This window comes from Battus philenor, unplaced genomic scaffold, assembly GCF_028537555.1.
Source record: "Battus philenor isolate CCGP_79_NKW_IND1 unplaced genomic scaffold, ilBatPhil1.0.hap1 SCAF_28, whole genome shotgun sequence".
In the NCBI taxonomy this organism is placed as follows: domain Eukaryota; kingdom Metazoa; phylum Arthropoda; class Insecta; order Lepidoptera; family Papilionidae; genus Battus; species Battus philenor.
This window is the reverse complement of record NW_027181691.1, coordinates 4,246,075-4,269,985: the sequence shown is the minus strand read 5'-3', so window position 1 is coordinate 4,269,985 and position 23,911 is coordinate 4,246,075. Positions and strand designations below refer to the sequence as shown.

Sequence of the window (23,911 nt, the reverse complement as noted above, 5' to 3'; positions counted from 1 at the left end):
GTATTTTATTTAATTTATGACTGAGAACCCGTCCACTACGTAATATTTAGACAACAAAGTATTGTATTGTTTCGAAAATGTTAATGCTGTTAGCCCTAAGGCTTTTACGGCTTAGTTCAGCATGAGGTCACAGAATGGAAGGGTCCGTAAACTATATCCTAACACATAGTATAGCTTAACAACACTAGGTCGAGATAAAAATAAATAAAAGTATCAATTTTATGTAAGCTTACTATACGTAACCTCCGTAAATAAATATTGTGGTTTCTGGTGAAATATTAACTTTGGTTAAATTATTTCATTATATTATCATTTTATATCATCATTCCGTTAAATCATGGTGTACAGTCCCTTTAATATTTTTTATTCATCATTTTCAAATAAGTTATCAAACAACTCGGTATAATTGTAAGAGCGTGGTTATAAGAAATTATCTTTAAACAAAATGTTGCTAATATCAGCAACGTTAAAAATTACCATATCAGCTGTCATTAGACAGATTCTACTCACGTTTACATGTACTATACAAGACTTGTTATAGGACATTATAAGAGTATTGGTATATTTTTAAGATATTAAAAGTAGATGTTGTATGGCTACACAGAGTATTCGTAATCATACTGTAAATGCAGTTAACCTCAGAAAAAGGTAGTTAACAGCAAGAAGATAAACATGTGTTTACATGTCCTATACAATCATGTAATTATCATTCGCTTGGGAAGACCCAGTTAAAAAGAGCTGCATTAACTCTGTCGGTAGAATATAATTTATTCGTAGTGAACAGTCTTATTCCATAAAATAGGTATACATTGCAATTAATATAGATGATGAAAAGAACATGGTATAATCGTTATGATTCTTATAACGATTATACCATGTTCTTTTCAATTAAGTACTTATCATAAAAATCTTCGTAGGCTGTAATTGCCCCGATTCACGATTTAAATTATTAACAAATTTATAACATCATTCCATAAAACTATAATTGAAAATTAAATTTAAGTTCCTTGTCAGAAAATGAAGCTATTTGATTTGAATTCTGAGATATTGTTCTGAATATTACCTCTTTTTATTGGTGTAAATTTCGGCCTAGGAATAAAATAATTTCAAGCAAGGCACTGGCAACCTGGAATCAATGTCTAGTTTTCTGTGCGTTGCGGGAATACAAACGTGATCTACAAAATATAATTTTTAAGAGCAAATTTACTTGAAGCAAATTTAAGTACCTCAATCTTAATTTAGTTATATTAAAGTTTATATAGTAATTGTGCATATCAAGTGAGAAAAGTTTTATCTTCATTCATATTTTTATCACGGTGAGTTGTTTATTTTGGGCGCTTTACATTTACAATGTATCGAATTCTTTAAATTTCTAATTTTAAATATAACTCGGTGATATTTTACTGTCATTGGACAAAAAATTTTTAACCTTATAATTCTTGTAGTTTTTTAATCTTATGAGAAATTTCAATGTTATAATGTATTTATTTTTAATAGTACCCAAAAATTTTAGGCCGAGATGAAAACAAAATAATTTAAGTAATATAATTTCTGGGTATTATTATAAGTTTTCATTTTGATTTTTAAGTACTGTGTAGTATTTTGCTTTTTCATCATTTTTTTTTAAATAAATTGAATTTATTGTTGTACTAGATATAATAATGCATAATTTCAACAGCAAAGCTATACAGGAAGTTTAGTTATAAACGTAAAAGCTGTAAATGGATGAGAATATGCTCATTTGTCAGCACAAATCCTTTTCACCTATAACCAGTCACCCTGCATAAAAACATTGTTAGTAGTATATAAATGTAATGAAAAGATTTTCAATTTTGATTCTTTTAGTATTGTAGATATAATGTTTATTCACTTGAACTTTGTTTTATGAATTAAAATACACTGGCAATGAAAAAGCATTCAACTTTTTTGGTCAATTGTGTTTTATATGTTTCAGCAAATTTAATTATCATAAAATTTATGTACATACCAATGGCAATTTTGGCTGTCAAAACTTTCAATCGTATTTCAGCATCAGGAAGTATAGTCCTAAGGGTAGGCTATATCTATTCTATAAAATTTTGGATACCTTAACCTTTGTTGGATATAAATTTTCTATTTATTCAATGAAAATACTAAAATAAATAATAAAATAAGAGTAGAGAAAAAATTCTCTATTTCATACATTATATATTTCTATTTCTAGTAATCAAATCAAAACAATTTGTATTTTACATTATAAGTGAAACAGACTATTTTAAATTTTGTATCTTTAAATTTTTTACAAAAGTAAAAATGCTAGAAAAATTTACATTAAAAAACATTGTCAAATAGATTTTTTTAATGAATAACTTTATAATACACAATGAAACAATACAAAAATAAGTTACCTGATTTAAAAAGATGTTAACATTTTAATTGTTTAGTAATTTAGGAGACCACACAAATATTTTTTATACAATAAAGTAATACTCTTTGAAAGTTAAAAATGACAAAACCCTTTACTATTTGTGTCCTCCACCTTACAAGACACCAGAAATGATTATGTAGCTTAGTGAATTCTTTAACTGCAGCAGTATTGTTTCACAATATAAGTAGATACCATGGAGATTTCTACTAGGTGGACCAACAACATATTTTAGGTTGTTGGAAGTCGCTGTGCAGCGCAGGGTCTTGAAGTGGGTGTTCACCAGCTAAAAAGAAGAAGAATGGAGGTCCCTGTCTAGGTAGTCATTGTCCAAGAATGTCATGAAACTAAGAAGCTATAATAATATAACAAATTACATCATGTGGCATTGACAAATGCTAACAAATCAAAATTGAGACATAATTAATATTTGTTGTAAAAAATGAGTAATAACTTGAGATTTATTTTTATATCAGTTATCTGCATTAAACATATTGGTGTTACAGGTAATTATCACCGTTATTATTTTTTTTGTGTATAATGCATTATCAAAAAACATTGTTGGTTGCTTGCAGCCCATGCCATTATTATAAGTATATGAACATAACTTATTACACTTAGTTACTGTTGCCTATGAATAACTATATTATTGTTAAATACATACATGAGACTGATTTAGATCATAGCATTGCAAACCTGTTTTTATTTTGAATGTGAACTGTTTTATTTGATGATTTTGCAATCAATATAAATAATTAAAAAATCATATGTGCTTTCATTAATGTGGAGAATAAGATATTATTGCTAAAATATGTTTATATATAAAATGAATATTTTAAAATACCAAATATTTCCTTGTGTCATTGTTCATAAAATACATGGTGGCTTCATAAGCACATATGTCTTGATCATTATCATAATTTCAGCCCTAAGATATTAACAGTAAGACATAACCCTCTTCTATAGATTTCATAATAGACCAATTAAAACCAACCTGCAGCTAGCATTGGCTGCCAAACTTAGCCAGGCAGTATGTTCACAACTTTATCTCATTTATTTTTTCATACAACCATGTATGAGAAACTTGATACATAGATACTCAAATATTTCTTAGTTTCTTTCAATGTTGGTAGAATGTTGTTTGCTTCATTGATTATCATTTTAAGAAGAGATGGGCGGAGCCTCGCGGGCAAGTTTATTTCTTTGTTGTAACTAAGAGAATGAATCAGAAATGAGGAGATCTGCAAAAGAACCAAGATCGCTCGTGTAACCGATGGCAGTAGAGACCTAAAGGTTCTCGGATGGCGACCACGCGCCTGTAGACGCGACGTGGGTAGGCCCTCACTGGATGAATCGACAACATAGTTAAGGTCGCGGGAAGTAGCTGGATGGCGGGAAGCACAGGATCTGTCATTATGGCGACCTCTAGCTAGCAGGGGTCCTAGTTCTCGGGGTAAATCCAGTCTAGCTAAGCTGATCTAAATTAACGTCATGTCCAATACAAACAAGACTAACTAATCCGAATTTAAATGAATCAAGGCCTCTAGCTAGCTAGAGCGTTCATCGCCTGAAAAGAAGAACTATGCCAAAGGGGCGTACTCAAAAACCTTTCTATAAAGTGTTACATTATTTCTTTCACAACATTGAGAAGCAGTCTTGCTAGATATCTTCAGGAAGATGATCTATGGATAGAGTAGGTCTGTACATGTTTAGCTTTCCTGTTCAAGTGTGCTGTGTAAGCGAACTTCGACTGAATTCGTTTTTATAGATAAACTATCAGACGAAACTTCTCAGTATTACACGGATTAACCGTGCAGCTGTCGGGTTCATCGCGTTGTAAGGATAGGGGTTTGGGTACTGTGCTCGGAGCTGACGACCCACGTAGTAGGCCTAATGAGCCATCATTGCAATGCAACCAGAATATAAATAAGAATTACGAATTCTTATTGATAATAAACTAAAACATCTTTCCATCCACATGTTTGTACATAATATAATCTTTAACAGTCCGATGTGAAGGCATTGTCATAGTACGGTGTACGTTATGACTTTTACGCAAGAATGCAATCACAGATTGCATTACGGTTTACGAAACCCTATCAGCGACTGCATCGGCATACTGCCAATACTGCATCACTGATGTTTAACTTACCTACAAGTATCAAATCGACTTAACCTATTCAACGACACTAAAACAGTAGCTGGATATTTATTTATTGTTTTTTTTTTCAACAAAAGGCCCGAGATAACGCTTATTGAAAGTTTAAGAGTAACTGAAACAACCGTGAAAACGTCACTTATTTAACACACGTAAGCCTTTATGCTATCGTAAAATAACACCAGCGAAACCTTTAAATTAGAAAATATATCTACTCGTGTTTTATAATAAAAAATCTACACTTAGACTGGCCATAAGTACTGTTATAATTAAAAATTATCAAATTATTATTTTTGAATTTGGGATTTGTCGTTATTTTTAATTCTTTGTTCATTGTGTTTTATTGTGCTCGAATATCTTGTAAAATATTTTGTTCTATTAAAATGGAGTGGGGTGATAAAGGAAACCGAATCGCTGTGATTGCATTACATAAAGTAGGTACGTCGCCAAAAGGTAATTTTTAAAGTCCTCCATATGCTCGGATTTAGTCAAATATTTGACTGGTCTATTTGTTAATAGGTATAATGAAACCTGTTTGTGACAGAAAAAGATCTAGCCGTCTACGTAGTGTTCGTATGAAAAAGGCGATCAAAGCAATAAGGGAAAGAATTCGAAGAAATCCTGTCCAAAAGCAAAAGGCTTTATCTCCAGAGATGAAGATAGAAGCTAGAACCACGTCGCGTATTTTAGAAAAATGATTTAGGACTTGCAGCATATAAAAGACGCACTGGTCATTTCTTAACTAATAATTTTAATAAGAATAGTGTGATAAAAAAAAATCAACTAATTAAGCGATACGCAAAAGGAGAAGGTCATAGAATTTTTTTTTATGGAATGAGAAAAATCTACAATTGAGCAATATTTTAAAAAACAAAATGACTGTATCTATTCTGAAAGATCTAAACAAGCTTTTCAATTAGCCAACAGAGTACAACGCGGGCATTATCTGACTTCAGTGATGGTTTAGTGGGATGTTAGCTATGAAGTAGTGACTAGGATATATTTTAGTGAGAAAGGTAAACAAAACAAAACGTCTGCACAAGTGTGTCAACGGCGACCTCTTCGAATAAGCATTATATATTTTAAATGTTACGTACAATTAAAAATGTTGTTTTTATTTGTATCAAAATTTATCTCAAGACTTATCTAGTCCTTCTTCTCCTATATCTATATGAATAAAAATTACTTTTATTTCTCTCTTGGTCACGCTATAACTCGAGAAAGACGTGACCGATGTTTCTTCTTTCATTATAAGATTCTAAATACTTTGTAGAATTACCATTTGTCAATGACAAATGAAAGAGATAGATGACGATTTTCTCTTAGTTATTTAATAGTGAACGTAATGCGCTTTTCCGAGTACGTTTTCAGGGCGTTTGCACTGAGTGTAAATATTTGTACTGTTGACAAACTTGAGTTCGGTCGCGTTGCCAAGCCACGAAAGGCGTGACGTAACGCTTATCAAAAGTATTGTGTTTCTTGTTGTTAATGTCGGCATCAAAAATGGTAACACCAATAAAAGTTTTCATCACAATCGCATTTAATTCATCATCATTTTCGGCTACAGGATTTCTACTTCTGGAAATAGGCTTCTAAATTCATATTCACGTTATCTTTATTGAAGCAGGCATTTATACGCACTTTTGAATTGTCAATTATATTAATATGATAGTAAACTACCACGCCAAGCCGGTCGGAAATGGGCGCTCTTTTTTATATATGTTAATTAGAAACAAATTTAAATATCTGTTCACAGTAATGAAAAATGAAAAACCAGACATATGTATAGTAATACCAAATGACCTAATGAATGTGACACCGGATACATAGCTACAGAACAATGGCACATATAACAAAGCGGTAATTATTATAAATTTGTTACGCCAAGGAAAATAATTGCTTAGTTAAACTGTAACACTAAAGAACCTTCAGAAATCGATTTAATTAATACTGGAATATTAAAAATTTCAGAAAGTTGCAAGTTATGCACCACAAATATATTACAAACACAAAGATTAAGTTTAGAAAGTTTAAAATTAGTTCAATTTTACCACCGATAGATATCGTGTGTATTTGTGTGGCATTTGTTATACGACTACTACTGCATGTTCGGAAGTGGCTAAATATTGGTCCTTTTCTTAGATAGATATCGTGTCAGACCGTTTGTTGTAAAATAATAAGGGATAAAAATATACTTTACCCGGCGATAAATATTGCACATTGACCTTTGCAACGAGACAATCGCTTTGTCAGTCGTGCGTTGATATGCAATATTTATCGCCGGGTACTGTAACTAATATTAATTTTGTACTAATAAAAATTTATGAAAAACTGAACTTAAAAAAATTTGATTTAACGAGTCATTAAATTAATAAAGTTAATGACTCGATTGATAAGTTAGAAAATCAATAGACTTTTGAAATAATTCACAATGCCTATTTTGCATGTATATTCCATTAAAATTAATTTTTGTTTACATAAATTATCGATTTGAAAAATACTTATGAAAAACACATTTCTTCAGAAAAATGATAGGATATTAGCATTAGAAAACATAAAATCTTTCTGTGTCCGAATTACTAATTCTATGACATTAAATGTAAATAGTTCGTACAACAAAGATGTAGAGCTACAAGAAATACCTTCTACATTAGAAATACCAGATATACCATTAAGACGTAGTTCTAGAATTGCACTAGCAAAATTAAACTTACTTGTTAATTATGTACAATGGCAAATACAAAAAAATTAAGATTTATGAAAATATTTCGTGATTGTATTTCGAGTTTTTGAGATTTAGTAATTGTTTAACATAACTTAAAAATAATAAACCTTGTTAATTTTCTTAACACGTTGAGTGCCACGTCGGTCATCGTTGACTGACTGTAAAAAATATGATAATAAAGGTAAAAATTAAGCATTTTACAAAAGATTTTAATGGATTTTATTGAAAAAACGTAAACATTAAGATGGTTGTTCCTCGCAAGTGTCACTAAATGTTATTACCTGTTTGGACATATTTTCTGTCACCCTGTGCCGCAGAAAAATAGCACGAAATTTGAACGCGAATACACGAAAGGATATGTAGTCGAATTCGCAGCATTATTTATATATTTTGATATCGTATTTATGACGCTTTTGTTTTAAGTATTGCCTGAATATAATACGACCTCGAAACGGAATCAACGATTCATCGATGCATATGTCCTCGGACGGGTTGTTATATTTTTTTGTTTTTATTTGTTTCCAGTGGTGTCCAGAAGTGGTTGGATTTTGAACAAATGGTTGGATCTATTATCATTTGTATTGTAGGCAAAGTGCAACAATCTTAGTAACAGTTGGAACCTGTTTCTCCACATGACATTTTTTGGGGAATGTTTGCATGTAAGCTGGATCATGGGATCAATAAATGTATGGCGCGGCATGACAGGGAAGTCTTTATAAAACCGCATGGCACTCAATGTGTTAAAGGCGGAGGATTGTAATGATCTTATATTTTTTTTACCTAAAATATGTCTATATATTATTAAATTGATATGAGTACTCATTGTTAACCAAATTAAAAGATAATACATTGGTAGTGAATGTTTGCCAGAACAAAGTCCAATGCGTTATTTAATTTAAGTGATTATAAATAGTCCACCATACTTTAGTAAAGGCAGTCCATATGTAACAGCTAAGTCATAGTTCAGTCTCTGATCAATCTTAGTGTAGATTTTACAACTAAGTGTGAATTCATTGCAATGAATGTTATATTTATTGTGACGCTGTGCGGTATTACTTTTCAAGACCCTTCTCTAACCTCCCAATATTACATAACACCTCGGTTATTGCACTGCAAAGATGTGTATTTGTGTTGCCTGAAAAAGATTGTGTAATATAATGTAATTTAAATAATAATGTCCGTGTTATGAAGTTTCGTTGTGTTTATCTATTGAGACTGACGTCAGATGTTATTATTGATCTAATCTTGAAAAAGTACACGATACGTTTTTTGTTGATGTACAGCCAGGTTTATTAATCATGAAACGGTCGTTGGTATTAAAATTATTCGCTTAAGAAGAAATACACTTTTATTTGATTTTTGGCAATAAACAAACAAGAAACTAATTTCATTATATGTTTACCACTTGGAAACTGAGTGCCAACGCTTTATTAAAAACTTATTAATGAGTAGTTTTTCGACGAGATAAGCCGAGATGTTCTAGTCGGGGCGCTTGGGCCCAGTCATTCACAATTGTTAACAATACATTTGTAATTGTTTACCTGGCGTTAACGCTTTCCGGAATGGTATTAGTGTTATTAGCCAGACAATAACAACTAACCAAGTCGAGATTCGAATCTCGGAGAAGCCCTTGTGTGGGTATTATAGAGTCCGAAATCGAGGATGTTGTAGTCCCCACGCAGGTGCCTTTGAGCTTAGTCACTTCATGAAGCGTCCACCAAAGCGATCCAAGAGTTTGGTTGAATCCCAATTTGGTGAAATACTAGTATGTAAGAAAAGGACCAATATTTAGCCACTTCCGTACATGCAGTAGTAGTCGTGCAACAAAGTGCAACGCCCGCCAGCCCGCTAACAATTATCGTTTCGAGCGCTTAGGCGGTCCGAGTCCATTTCTCAACAATTGTTGTCTGTGCCGTCAGTGCGTCGTTATTTACATCCACGATAAAGACATTATATTCCTCTACCTTTACCTTTATTTTTTGGCAGTCATTTTATTTTAAATCTCTAAAACTAAGTCTTATTTTATTATGCGTCCCGATTATACGATTTCGTTTTCTTTGTTTTATTTTTTTTGTTACTTTGTGACATTTCAAGCAAATTTTCATAATTATTACATATTCAATCAATTTTTAGCGATTAGATATCTGAAGGATTATCAGAAATATCTATAATATTTAAATTATCCGGATAAAGGATGTACGTTCTTGAACGATAACGTATCGGGTTATATTCGCTATACTTTTAGCTTTGAATGTTGGAAAACGTGACCACGGCAACAAAATGAAATAAGCGAACTTTGAGCTGGTGTGTCATCGTCATTTATTTATTTCTTTGTCCCCAAGATGGGGCAGAGTGAGTCCACAGTACGTTGCCATCCGGAGCGGTCTTGAGTCTCGCGCTTTTGAGCTGGTGTGTAATGTCTTTTAAAATACCGTGCTTTATTAACAAACGCATCTTGTCAATCGATAGATGCTCACTGTAAGGCATTGATAAGCTTCCTCCAAAAATCAACACGACCTTTAGTATTTTATCGGTCCACTTAGTAGGGGGGGGGGCAACTCTCGCTGCGTCGACCAGCCCGTGATCGCTACGTTTAGTACTACAACAAACCCACGTGGTCGTTTTCGAACATCTTCGAATCATCATTATTATTTCAGCCATAGGGCGTCCACATAGGCATTTGCTCCTCCAAAAGATTTCCAATAGGTCAGGGTGAAAACCGCTTGCATTCAGCGTCTTCCAAGTAACTTAATAAGGTATTCCGTCCATTTTGAATGGTGGATGTCCTATACTACTTGCCAGCCCGTGGTCTCCATACATTACACCTAAAGGGGTCTAGCCGCCACCTTTTCTGTAATCTCATCATAGAGCATTCATCTTAACGAGTACTTTGCGACCTTCCAATTCGAAAGAGTACATGTAACGGCATATGTATAGTCACTTAGTTGCTGGATAGAGGTTTCGACTAAACGTCTTCAAAGCTCTACCCCGACTAGTGCTGTAAATACACACAAACGGCATTTGTAAATATTTAAAAAAGAAAGAAGTTCTGTTCGGGTTGTAAAAAAGAGTTAACCACTAAGTCAAGAGTACGTAGGGAAGTTGTCGCAAAAGTCCTTACTCACAATCATTTGAACGTCTTAATCCTCTTGTTGATTCATGATAAGTAAAACCTTTCTTATGGTACAATACACGTATAAACTTGTACATGTACATATATTGTAAACTTGCTATGTTGTTGAAATTATATCAGCCCAATACTTTGTTATGTTAATAAGAATTTTTTAAGAGTCATTGTCCGATTTTACGTTGATAATATAGAACGATTGCTTAAAAAGTATATTTGACCTTTAGCTATAAATAATCTACAGACTTGTCGTTATTTACCGCAATGCAATGTTGTGGTAAACTATTAAGATGAAGGTATTTTGTGTCATTAATGACTGTTTTTACCCATTTATAGCTTTAACAGCGTTGTGTTGGGAAAAATTTGTAGTTGATTAGACCTCTTTGCACTATAGTGCTGCCGAAACCGCTGTACCGCGCCTTTGTTACGCGCGCACCGAGACGGGAGGGAGTATCATCCACTGCGTTTCGTCAGTCCACCGTCAACGCATCCGGCAGCGGCGCCTATTCTCTTATTTCCACGGCTCGCACCTTGACGGTCTTTTTTAAGGTTCTTAAAGGTCTACGTTTTAATGTTATTAAAGTCGAGAGCTCCCTCGGGAACTTCGATGCGAGCGGGTGACGTTAATTGGTTCTTCCACCGCCAAACTCATAGGTCACTTTCGCGGATGCTCCATGGAGTGGGTAGACATATAGAACCCATGAGATAGGATTTGCGTAAATTACGTTAATGTCAAAAAATTAACCGGCAGCCAGTTTGTTATAAATTAAAAAGCGCTCTGTTTTGAAAAATAAAAGTCTTTGTGAAAGTGAAAGATTGGTGACATTAATTGGAAATAATTATGTCGCTCAAGTGGCCACCTCCGTAGTTGATGCATAATTGGGTTCTTATTATGGCATTTTGAATTGTCGCTGGCAAAACAACAGACAATACGAGGTCGGGTACTGTTTGCGACCTCTCTAGCGGACCCAGTTTGCACGAGGCGCTCGGCCAAACGCTTGATTGTTCGAGCACATAGAGCACGATGAAGAGGAAAATTTGTCAAATAAGCAGTAAAAATAATTCCACGTACTTGAAGTGTGTATGGTGTAAATATAGCCATCGCTTGTTGACAACTAATTCTCCTTATAATTACATCATAAATGTCGTCAAAGCACAGTGAAATTTTGCGACATTTGCAAAAATTGATGAACGTTCAAATTTTGACATTACTTTTGCGCCGATTGTTATATAAAATACAATGAGCAAAATATTACGAGGGTAATCTTCTAAAAATTTGTGTCAAAAAATTTGGCTGATGACTACGCGTTACACGTGTTAATTGATGACGGATTAATCCTATACATAATCAGTGGAGGGCTTAAAAACAATAATTTTAAGTTATCTTCGTTATCATCATATTGAAATCCGTGATCGTATCGGACGTTGGTGTTTGCGAAGTACATACTGTATCGATTGTTGTGTCACCTTGGAGTTGCCCTTTGTTTCAGATATTGTTTATTAATTATCCTTTTGGCCAGTTAGAGGTGATAACAAATTTGCATGATTTTGAAGGTTTTTTCAATATGTATTTTATTGTTAAATCTTCACTATGGCGCTGGGGTTATCTGTTTTGTAGTAATTCTTCGTGCGGTTTACGGAACTCTGCCTGTTGGTATTTGAGAACGCAACCATTATTAAGTTGGCACAACTGCACTTACGTTGACGACATTACTTTTAAATTTTACTTAATAATCCACATCATTATATCTACAGTTCCCAATAGTTTTCAGCTACGAAAAGTATTTATTGATACTTATACCACGACAAGGACATAGACAACGTGGCAGGAAGGCGCAGGATACGGGCAGCGCAAGACCGGCTAGGACATTGTGGCGAAATTTGTGGTAGGAATATGTCTTGTGGTGAGCGTTTATCGACTGACATGATGATGATAGTGATGACTTTGACGACTTAGATCCTGCATTGCGGTGTACAGCTAGGACTGTCTTTTTCTAGCACTTTAGAGGAGCGAACATACTGCATGAGGATCTACATTCGGTTCCGTAATATTCTTTAGCATAAACAATGATGAAATGCATATGTGATTAATTTTTTTTAATTAAAGTTTTTAACATTTACGTTTACTTGTTATGTAACCAATGCATATGTTGTTTCTAAACATAAACTTGCAAATCAAATCACACACATACAAATTAGTTAACTATATTATCTCTCTCTCTCTCTCTCTCTTTGACTCTCACACACACACCCGCATATGTACTTAAATATAAACGCACGCAATTATGATGTGATTAACAAGTTCGAATCGTGTTAGTTGTCACATTATGTTATTTTGTCTGCTCATTTCGGCACGCATGTTCAAACGCCAAAAATGCTATTTTTAAATATGGACCAGTTTTTTAAATAGCTAGCGTGTATAAATATAAGTAGAGTCACATGGCTGAAAACAAAAAAAAGTGCCAGCGCTAACGTCAATTACGATTCGTCTACAGTTTTTTTCGCTTTAACGCCTTTGCACTTGCTGATATGTGGCATTAATTTTTTGTTTGTTTCATTTTTGATGTCAATTTTTAAAAGATAACATTTTTAAATGACGGTGACGCAATTATCGGAAAATGTTAATTATTATCGACGCAAATATTTGATATACATTACGGAAGTGCTTCCCGGTATATGATACCCCGCAAAATGTGGGTCGAAAATAGGCAGGTAGACTTTCAAGAATCATCATCCTTATTTTAGCCATGGGGCTTTTACTGCTGGCATATATAGGCCGTTCAAATGAAAAGGAACCGGCCTGTAACCAGCTTCCAACGACCTTAAAGTCTACTCTCCATCTGGGCGGTTCTATGCTTGCCAGTCTGTGTGTGGTCTCTACGCCAGCACCTTAAGGCCACAGCGGCCGTCTGTTCTACGCTGTGTAACCACTGCCACTTTATATTGCCTATTTCCTAGGGCTTTGTTGATTACAAGAAAGAACGCTTAGTGTTTATAGTTGCTTTGTTTTATTGATTTATTTATTGATGGTCTACATCACGTGACCAACGCATAAATGAAGAGATCTTTACCGAGAAAGACTGATATGTGCAAATATTACTAGCCAAGACGCAGGTGGGTAGTTTAAAATATGTTATTCGTATTCGTAAAATACCTTCAGTAGCACTGTGTTTAGACTTTAATGTGCAAATTTTTCATACCTATATTTATGTACAGGAAGGATAGGCGGACAGGAAATGTTGTTCAGATATTCATGAGAATCTGGATGCGGGTTGCTTCCAATCGGTCTTATGGGAAATTCATGGGAGAAGCCAATGTCTTACTCTATTACTTACTATGATCATTTTTATGATATTGTTATGTGAATAACGATAAACGGCTGCTGCGTCAGTCATCGCCAGTACGCAACCAGGCGTCTGAAATATCTTAAATTACGCAATTTTTTTACAAAAATTCAAATAAATGCTTTAAACCTAGAATTCATTATTCTACGAAGCTTCTGTATTTAACATAAATAATAGAGATATATATAACTATGCTTGAAATTAACGCGTTTGACATCAATAACATTACTTTTTAGCGATAAATTTACTTGTGAACTGTAGTATATATAACTGGATAACTATTGAAGGGAATGTACAATAATTGATTTTCTGACACTCATAAATCACAATCAGAGGAATAGCAACGTTACTATTGATAGAGAGAAGAGGTGATATATTTTATCATCTAATAAGAGAACTGTTTTTGCCTATTCTATTCGCAACTGTAACTAACCGATAGTAAAATATAATGACACGATAAAGTTTATCTGCGAAGCTTAGCGCTGACGCAGTTGGTGGATGGTATCGAGCAATATTCAGGTCGTACGCGCGATCTAATGACCTGTGACGTGCAGGCTGTGATCTTCCACTACGCATGTACTTTATTGGGTTGATATCATAATAAATTTGCCCTAGATAGGAGGAAAATACTAATGTTTTCGCCTGCTCAACATATCTGATTAGTCTTTGTTGGAAGAAACTAACTAAGCATTCGTTTCTCATGATGCAGTCTTTTGGTTTCGATATTGCTTGTGGTTTATCCTATCTAACATGAACTTACCATAATAATGCTTTCGCTAATCAAGATGTAGCTATTGAGTCTTGGCTGTCAACTTTTGTCGATTTGGCTGGATTGGTTTAACTCGAGACATTCGAACACATACTGTCCTCGTTATAATCTCATTAATACGGAATTATTGACAGAAGCGTTGCTAGAGTTACTTTAGCTGTTCCACTCTGCTATAACCTTTTCCAGCTGTGGATATCATCCAGATAATATTTTAAATGCATCCGAGCTAGTCAAAGTCGGCATCGGCACTTGCAACAATGATAGAATTTTACTATATCTAAACAGAATTCCCCTTCCCCAGGGCCTAAACGTCTATGGAAGATCCTCCTAAGGCACCGATACCTTAGTGATCTTCAAATAAGTTTAAATAGAAAAATGACTTTTTAAATAGAAAATGCTAATATGATTTTATTATTAAAGTACCAAGACTAAGTGTTGCCTTTTGATGATCTACAAGATCGTTAATTCTTTTTAAATCGATTTTCAGATGCAAAGGATACTTTTTAAAATATTTTTTTATTTCAATTATTTATTTTCCGTAGGTACTTTATCGTCAGTATTAAATTTTACTTCATTCATTTATTTCCATACTTTTGAAGTTTATTAAAATATTTGTCAACTACAGATAGAGAAATTATTTTGGGAAGGCCACAAAATTGTTTTTTTTTTGTTGATTTACTTAGGGTTGCTGATTAAGTTACGTGACTTTCAAATTTACTTTTTATGTGTATCCTGTATGTATAATGTACGAATTGTGTACAATTATAATGTAACTTATATATTGTATACAGTAATTAAGATAACGGGGACTAACAAGTTGTTCCGATCACGCAGGGCGTAACGACTCTAGTTTGCGGCGGAAAAGGGATGCGATTAAAGATTACTCCATCCTGTAGATAATCCAAAACGATAGTCTGCACTGAAACTGGGTCTTACTATATCAGTCGCAGCACACCAAGTCTGTTTTGAATATTTAAAATTGCTTAAAGAAAAATTAGTAAAAACTTATATTAGTGTTTATTGCTTGGTTGCAAATTTGATGTTACATATTTACTTCTAATTTTTTGGTTGTAATCATAATGGAGGAAAACGGTTAAGATTGTAACAATGTTTCTGTAGGCAGAGCGAAAGACTTTTATCTATTATCACTATACTTGTATGTCATTTCTGAACTTTAAAATTGTGTCACTAAATTTTTGGTTTAAAATAATCATTCTACGAAACAATATATATAGTAATGCCGAAGCTAGTAGAATATTATACTTTGTAGTCTCTGTAGGTTGTATTATACAAATAAATCTACATAAGACTTCAATGTGAATGAGTTTGAGGTATAGTAAGAGAAAAAGAGCTATAGTTACTTTAATTATAGTGATACTGGAGCCACTGTATCATAGGAAAGCACATCGAGATGGGGGCCGAGAAAAAAAGGAGAACGGCTTCCACGAGCGTTGACTGACTGACGAAAAGTAGCGGCAATGCTTCCCTCCGTCTTGCCGCGCGTATACCTCAGGGGCGGTACAGCGGTTTCGGCAGTACTATACTACGATTATAAAGGTAGATGCAAATAATAATAATGTTTTATTGTTTAATAAAAGTAACGGAGTGAATTTAATTTTAGCACTGAATGAACTTTTACTTAGAATACTTAATTTATGAATATATGTAAATATCAAATGCATTTAATTATTGTGCAATAACTTTTAATAGCGCAATAAATTTTAGTGTTACTTCTAGTTTTGTTTCGCTGTGAATATGAGAATCGCTTGTAGCTAAATAAATATTTCAACAAAGTAAGTATAAAATGACTTCATATTTGCGGTTACTAACCTCTCTAATTATCGAGTGCGGCGTTTACATAATTGTTTCAGTTACTACATTGCTACTTATTCACGGTGAAATGATTCATTATATAACGCGTCGTCAGACTAATGTGCCACTTGGTATCGAACCATGTGAAACAAAGAATCATGTCTACTTACATTGTCAATTAAACATGTTCTTAATAAATGAGAGTTAATCATTAAATGACATCTGTAGAAGAATTAAAGTAATTGATATTGCCCGCCGGGGCATTAAGGTCCTGGAGCGGAGACCATGGATGGGGACGCAGCGTAGGATAGCCAGGACGTTTTTTTCCTTTTTTACGGCCCCTGTTTTGGAGGCCTCTCGCATTTCCTTTGTTCTATAAAAATATTGATTAAAAATATATATTTTTCAATCACATTACATGCGGTCTCATGTTTTTTTCCTTTTAAATGCAATTTATACTTCACAAATTCTTTCATTTTTTCCTAATCATTTAATTCATCACCTTACTTTAGTCGCTTTCCTACCAGAATACTGCAGGTTACCCTTTTGTTATATTTTTATTTCTTTGTTTGCTTTCTTCGTAGCCAGGTCATTGAAAGACCCTGGATGTAGGCTGCTTTCAAAAGGTTCCATTAGAATTTTTTGGAAGCAAATTGTTTTTCCAGCAGGTGATGTTCCGCCACTTGAACACAAATAAAGATAGTGAATCGTTAAATGTATTGTAAAGGACAAAACGTGATAACATCCATATAAATACTGATTTTTTGCATATTTTCGAGGATAGTTCTTAACAAACCTAAAAATTAAATAATTGCAAAAAAAGGTGACGTTTTTAGTTTTCCATTCGGAACCACAAAGTACATTTGAACATCTAACTATTAAAAAATTAAAAATCGTGGATTAAAACAAAAAATGGTATGTAAATTATGTAACTACTGGCTACTAGCCTTGAATTGTGCAGAATACTCTATTTTTGTAAATAACTTGTTTATTGTTAAGCATTTAATCAATAAATAAACATGGTGATCTGGGTGATGGTCGTTGGGGTAGACCTATGCCTTGCAGGGGGGCGGTATGTCAGCTGACTTGATGATAATGATTAATCCATAAATAAAGTGAAGGTGATCCCGAACGTATGTTATATTTTTTTTGCTTTAGAAAGTGACTAGGTCAATATTTTTTGCCAGTATGTTTCTGTTCGGACAGTAAGAACAATGTATTAAAAAAGACATAAATAAAAAATAACATTAATTGTTAGTTTGTTTGACAACTAATTTCTTTGCTTAATAATTGGTCTTTATCAATGAGGACTTTAACCGTTGCTTGATCTTGTTTCGCTGGGTCGCACTTTTATCAGCCAATAAACAAGTTTGTACAAGCAATATTGTGTTAGTTTTTGGCAGCGCTGTAGCTGTCCGAGCTTAGATGTTTTAGAGTTATAAAATGTACTAACTTAATGTTGCTATTCGATATCCAATTGGTTTTATCGGAAACGAGGCCGCAAAATATATCACGGGACGCCAACGCCTTGTGTCGGAATGCTAAGGCGGGTATTATCAACGAGTGACAGCCTAAGCCGAGGTCCCCCCTCACAAGGGCCCTTGGGCCTAATCACTCTATGGAGTGTCCACCTAAGCAATCTAAGAGCTGACTGCCTTTTAATCCGGTGAAATAGTAGTAGGTAGCGGCCCGAGTCGAGACTCTCCTGGGAGCTCTCGAGTGTCACTACCTTAAGAGAGGCAAGCCTGCGCGCTCTGTCACTTTAAATGCCATTTGAGCCGCAGCGAGAGTCCGGTCAAAAAAAATTGATCATGCTTACAAATTGATTTGAATCTGCGGAATCTGCAAATGATACATGGGCAGCAGTGAAACTCTGACTCCACTGCTGCCAAAATATCATTTGCAGACAAATCCTGTTATCGGCAGGGCCTTATATCTAGTGAATACACTTGCCCCATTTCGTTTTTTTTGTTATAAAACGTAAGTTTATCTTAATTTAAATACAAGTAGTTTTAATCAATGAGGTTAGATATAGTATATCTAACCTGCAAGAAAATATTCTGGCAGCACGTTTCGTTACTTCTGTTCGACGTATTTACGATGTTGCGTGTCGCTGTATTCGGGGGGCCATCAATTACCCGGTATTGGTCAATTGACCGATTGTGACATTTACCGCTGCTCCACACTCCCGTCCGCCTGTTCGCGTGTTCGCTTGACCGCGACTGCCGGAAGCTGTCGCGTGGCCAACACTTATTAAGTAATTTTTAATTAAGCAATTGTCGTATGTCTCCTACTACTATGTTCGAATAAATAAATAAATTTGTAGGTGTTTTTGTAGAAATAATAAGATTTTAACTACAAGTATAGATGCATTTAATTTACTAAGTTGTTTTTTAACTAGCGGCGCGGGGGGGGGGGGGGGGGGCAACAAAAGCAATATTTCGGTAAATTATATGTCTCAACGTCTCCATATTTGCGCTCAACAGTTTGAGAAATAAGTAGTACTATTAATGTACGGTATCATAAAATACAAAACGTTAATCCACGGTATACTGATCTCGTCAGAAACGAAGTAGGATCACATATCACAGGGGAGGCGAAACTCCGATTATTCTAGATAGAACCGTTGCTGGAGTTTCTGTCGCCACTTCTCCCTGCGCTATCGTTTTCCGAAGTGGTAGTAGTGTTATTAGCCAGGCAATAGCAACCGACCAAGGCAAGGTTACTAGGTCTGGCACCTTTATATTAGAAAGCTAAACAGAATTTATCGACGGATGACAGTCCGAGCCATGATCTCCAAGAGGGAGCCTCCCGAGCCGAAGCTATCCAGGGAGCCATTGAGTTTTGCTACCTTAAAAAGGTCATAAGCTAGCCGCTTTTGGTGTTTCTTAGGCATTATACAATAGGCTGCTAATATAGACGCTTTTTGTACATCGCCACTTCAAACCCGTGGAAATTGTAAATGATTCTTGCAGCAATGAAGTCCGGACAAAAAACCGATTGTATTTAGTCTAATTCCATTGTCCAAATTGCGCAGTAGAGACAATCTGAAGTGAATCAAGAGAAAATCTGAATAATTTTTTGTTTCATTAGCTACGGCGTTTAAAAAAAGAAAACACGGTAATGTATACTCGGTATTGTTTGACGGCTCTTTTAAACGCCATAATGTTATGCAAAATACATATCGAATAATCTAGGAATATTGTTAAAATAAATATAACATTTTTAATAATTACAGGAGAATGCATATAATACTCGACTCTATATAGGTTTTTTCTCTTTTTTACTATATCAATGAATAGAAACTGTTTTAATAACCTGAAAAACTTTGTACGTTGTACGCCATAAAGGCTTACTTTGTTTATTATTTTGTATGGAGTGTAGAACACAATATTTTTACTTAATATTATTATGTAATAAATTATATATAGTATAGCTTTGTATTTTCGGGAGTATCGTTTACATTGGTACACTTACACTTTTATTAATTATTATGATGATAATTTCAGTCTATTAATACAGCAACGAGATTTTAAGAACCTATAAAAACTCAATTTTGTCGTCATAAATTGTAAATTATGGTTTATTTAACGCTTATATTGTCACAGTTGGACAGACATGTTTTATAAATTAGTGTAAAGAGATCCTCCTGATCGTTACTTCTGTTGTTATTAATGTATGATCATACCCAAGAACGGTTGATATACGGGGTGTTTGGTTGTAGGTGGAAAAGCTTTAAAGATTATAGCTAATTTGCCAGCTAAAAAGCTTTAAAGCTTTTACACCTATTTTCAATCATCCTGTATAAAGTGATGTTGCTGATATATGTATTTTATCATTGGAATGTAGGCCAATAGCTTCTGGTAGTACCAAGTCTGTAAGGTGTGATAGTAAATAATTATTAATTTTTATTATTAGTAATTCCAATTTTGAAACTTTTTCATTATAAGCGCTTGCTCGTGTATTATCATTATATTATTTATTATTTCTGAAACCATTGATTTTTGTATAGAATATACCGTACAAAAATTGACAGCAAATGAGCTATAGATTTACTCTTTCATAGCTTTTACACTCTATATCCTATCGTTTATTAGATCTAGAACTTTCTACTGAAACCCATTAGTTCGATAATACTATAAAATGTATAAAGGTACCGAATATAAATGAAATACAAAATATTGCGTAATACCTCGTGAGATGCCGCCTTGAAGACAAAAGAGTCGAAGAGAATGAGTACGGGAATATTTAACAATTTTGGATATAAATAGAAGCAGACGTTTAGCAGTTTTCGTTACAGGTGGTCTGTTTTTACACTGTTTAGGTAACGAGCAAAACAAATGCTTCTGCAAAAGTTTTCTATCGATGACTCAGTTAATGTTTATTTTTCTACATTGTTTGTATGATTTAATGTCATCGGTAAGATGATCCAAGAGCGCGTGTTATCGACAACCTTAAACATATTTCCTGTTCCTCATTTTGATTATTTGACATTTTTGTTATTTATCTCTTATAATATTAAGCTATTTACAGTGGAATAATTTTAATGTAAATACAAAGTATGTAACGTAATTGTCTACCTTATTTGGCACAATAAAATAAACAGACAAGAAGCCGTACATAAAGATAGAGACGTTTGTATTATTAAAAGGTCTATGGTAGAGTTAGAGTTTGGCGGTTTGGTAATCCAGTGATAGCTAAATCAAAAAAAAGTAATATAAATTACCATGGGGGACACTTTAGATCGATACATTGGAGAAGTGTTCGGCGGTAGACACCACGAAGAGGTATGCGTAGAGTAGAACGTACATATAAGGTAGAGACGGAGGATTTTATTAAGGTCTTCGGAAGACGCTGGTTGTAGGTCGCTTCCCGCTTCGATCTTCAACAAACTCAAGGCTTGAGGATTTAGAATTTCCGAACAAAACAAGACAATTTTAGAAACACTGAGATTTCTCCGCAGAAAGTTACAAGAACTTAATCATCATCAGCATTTCAGCTGTAGATCTTCCACTGCTTGATATAGGCCTTTTTCTCCATAGGCCCAGATGAAAATAGCTTGCATCCACGTGCTTCCGACCTTTATAACTTTATTTTAATAATTTTTTAATAAAAAATCTGTCCTACAGGCCGTCAAATAAATGTTATTGACATTTTTGAGATTTATAGTTTTTTTCTCGTCTCCCGATCTTAATTTTGAGACATGGACATATTTTGCAAGATTTTTTTCAACACAGTTTTTTATTTCCTTCAACTACCTCTTTCTCATCCTTCACAATTTCTCTCTTCTGATTCTCTATAAAAAATTATTGTTTTCAGGAAAGAAAGAATAACGCTGAAAATAAATTATTAAACAACGTGACACTTAAGTCATTTCTCTTCGTGTCGACACTATTTTTTTTTAATTTAAATGGCTGAAAATTCATCACAGTTGGCTAACAGAATGCTAAGAGTGTTTAGAGTTAATCTCTTTTCTATAGTCCGACCGGCACCGCTGTACCACGCGCTAGGAAAATGCGCATATAGTAACCGGGGTTTCTCTTGGAAGCCTCGGCTTCGGTCGTGGCATTAGTTATTTCTCATGCTATCGAATTCTTTTGTATTGTAGGCGGATGAACTGTATAGTGAACAGGCGTGAGGGTCACCCAGAGGAAACAGTCACAGGAAACGTCTTTGACGAACTTATTCGTTATAGTCCAAAAGTTCAACTACGGTTCGTTCTGTTCTCGTTCTCGGTTCGGCATTAGTCTTAGTAGTTGGTTTAACATATCAATAATACGTACAAATGATGACAGTATGCTTTTCTCCTTGAAAATCATGGTTTTTGCATATATATATAAAGTAGGAAATAATGATGTTTAAAACACCATAAAAGAAGACCATCGGTTAATAAATATCCAGTGTTAATGTTACAGCATAATATTAAGGTAAACAACAAAGCTCACGGTCAATGGGGACTTATGACTGATCGACACATAACGACATATACACAACGATTTTTCTTACAAAGAATAATCAAACATGGCTACAAGTGCAATTTGTGACCATGGATGACTATTATATATGTATTGTAAAAAATTCGAAAATAGGTATTTTATGTTTGATTTAACGGCCGGCATTGGTCTTAGCAAAACGTGTGGCCCTTAAATTTTTTTAATTAACTCTTAATATCGCCTTGGTTTGGTAAATTCTTTTGGCTGCCTTCAAATGTTTAAATAAGCACATCATCTCTATTATTAAAGTTTAAAAATAATTCTGTTTATGTGAACATTGTACCAGTGGTAGCAATCACTTTATTTTAAAAAGGATTTAATAATAGGCTTACTTTTATGAATATGAAGTTTTTTCCCTTCTTAGAATTTGGAATTATGAATTAATAAAATGATAAAACACGTAAAAATTAGTAATTTTATTTCCGTTGTCTTATTTCAAAAAGGCAGCATTCATATGGTAGATAATAAAAAAATAACTGCTAAATTAAGTCAACAAAACAGTGACATTATTTCTAATTTTTAATTTATCTTTCTTCGCCCAATCAACCTTTGTGAAGTTTCGTCAATTCAAAGCTTTTGAAGGTGTTTTCTTTGTTCAACTTTTCGGTAGCGGTATGGTAAAAATTATTTACATTCATATTTTTCAGGATTAACGTTAATTTTTACAGGTGTAATCAGAAAACTTTCAGTGCACTGCGATAAATATTGCCCATTGACCTTTGGAAAGAGACAATCTGCTAATTTCGGCTTCGTTGAGCGTTATCTCTGTCGCACGACTGACAAACGAAAGCCTAAATTAGCCGATTGTGTCTTTCCAAAGGTCGATGTGCAATATTTATCACCAGGTATTGTAATATTCCTTTATTAGGTTCGTGCATCTTCCCAACTAAGACAGAGTTACTAATTATCAGCTCTTTCAGTCAAGCGCTATTTTATGGGGATAAATGAGAAACAAAACTATTATATCATATATAAATAAATTAAACTTATAAAATCTATAGGTATAACTTTTTGTTACTTTCGGTATTGTAAGAGTTAATATGAACGTATGCTTATATCATGTAGCATGTAGCAGTGAATATGTCGCAACAACCAGAAGCTATCAAAGTTAGTTGGAATACATCAAGGCGTCGAAGTCATCACGGTTGCATTAAAGTGAAAATCTATGGAACCATGTCGAGTATATAACGACTTTGAATCTCCGTGTTTGTCGTACTTCAGACGTTTGCGTATATTTACTATAAAGTGTCAGCTGGTATTAGTACGCTTTTTTTTCTCATAAAACTAAAGTCTTGCCATTTTTTAATTTTCGTCGTCGTTACAATCGTAATCAGCATTAACGAATGCTGTTTATCTGTTGACAGCTTCATTGGTTGTGTGAACTGAGCACGAGGGCTCGCTCAGGCCTCCACTTTTGTATTACATCACATATTTTACTGTATTGAGCGTCTTCAAGCAAGTTGTTTCACCAAGGGTCTGTGCACAGCGGGACATAATAGCAACGGATTTTGCTACCAATCAACGCAAATTAGTAGCTTAAATATTCTCAGTGTGGTCTTATAAAATGGTGGCCTGCCAG

At 34.1% G+C, this 23,911-nt stretch overlaps 1 protein-coding gene across 1 annotated transcript in view; it reads left to right on the top strand.

Annotated features, from left to right (window-relative positions):
• Nucleotides 1–1,202: 1,202 nt before the first annotated feature.
• The window catches only part of mino (glycerol-3-phosphate acyltransferase mino), a 79,695-nt gene continuing 56,986 nt past the window's right edge, over nucleotides 1,203–23,911 (top strand). Inside the window, exon 1 of the mRNA XM_068769506.1 lies at nucleotides 1,203–1,316. The gene's annotated coding sequence lies outside the window, so the exon portion shown is untranslated. The remainder of the gene's footprint in view (nucleotides 1,317–23,911) is intronic.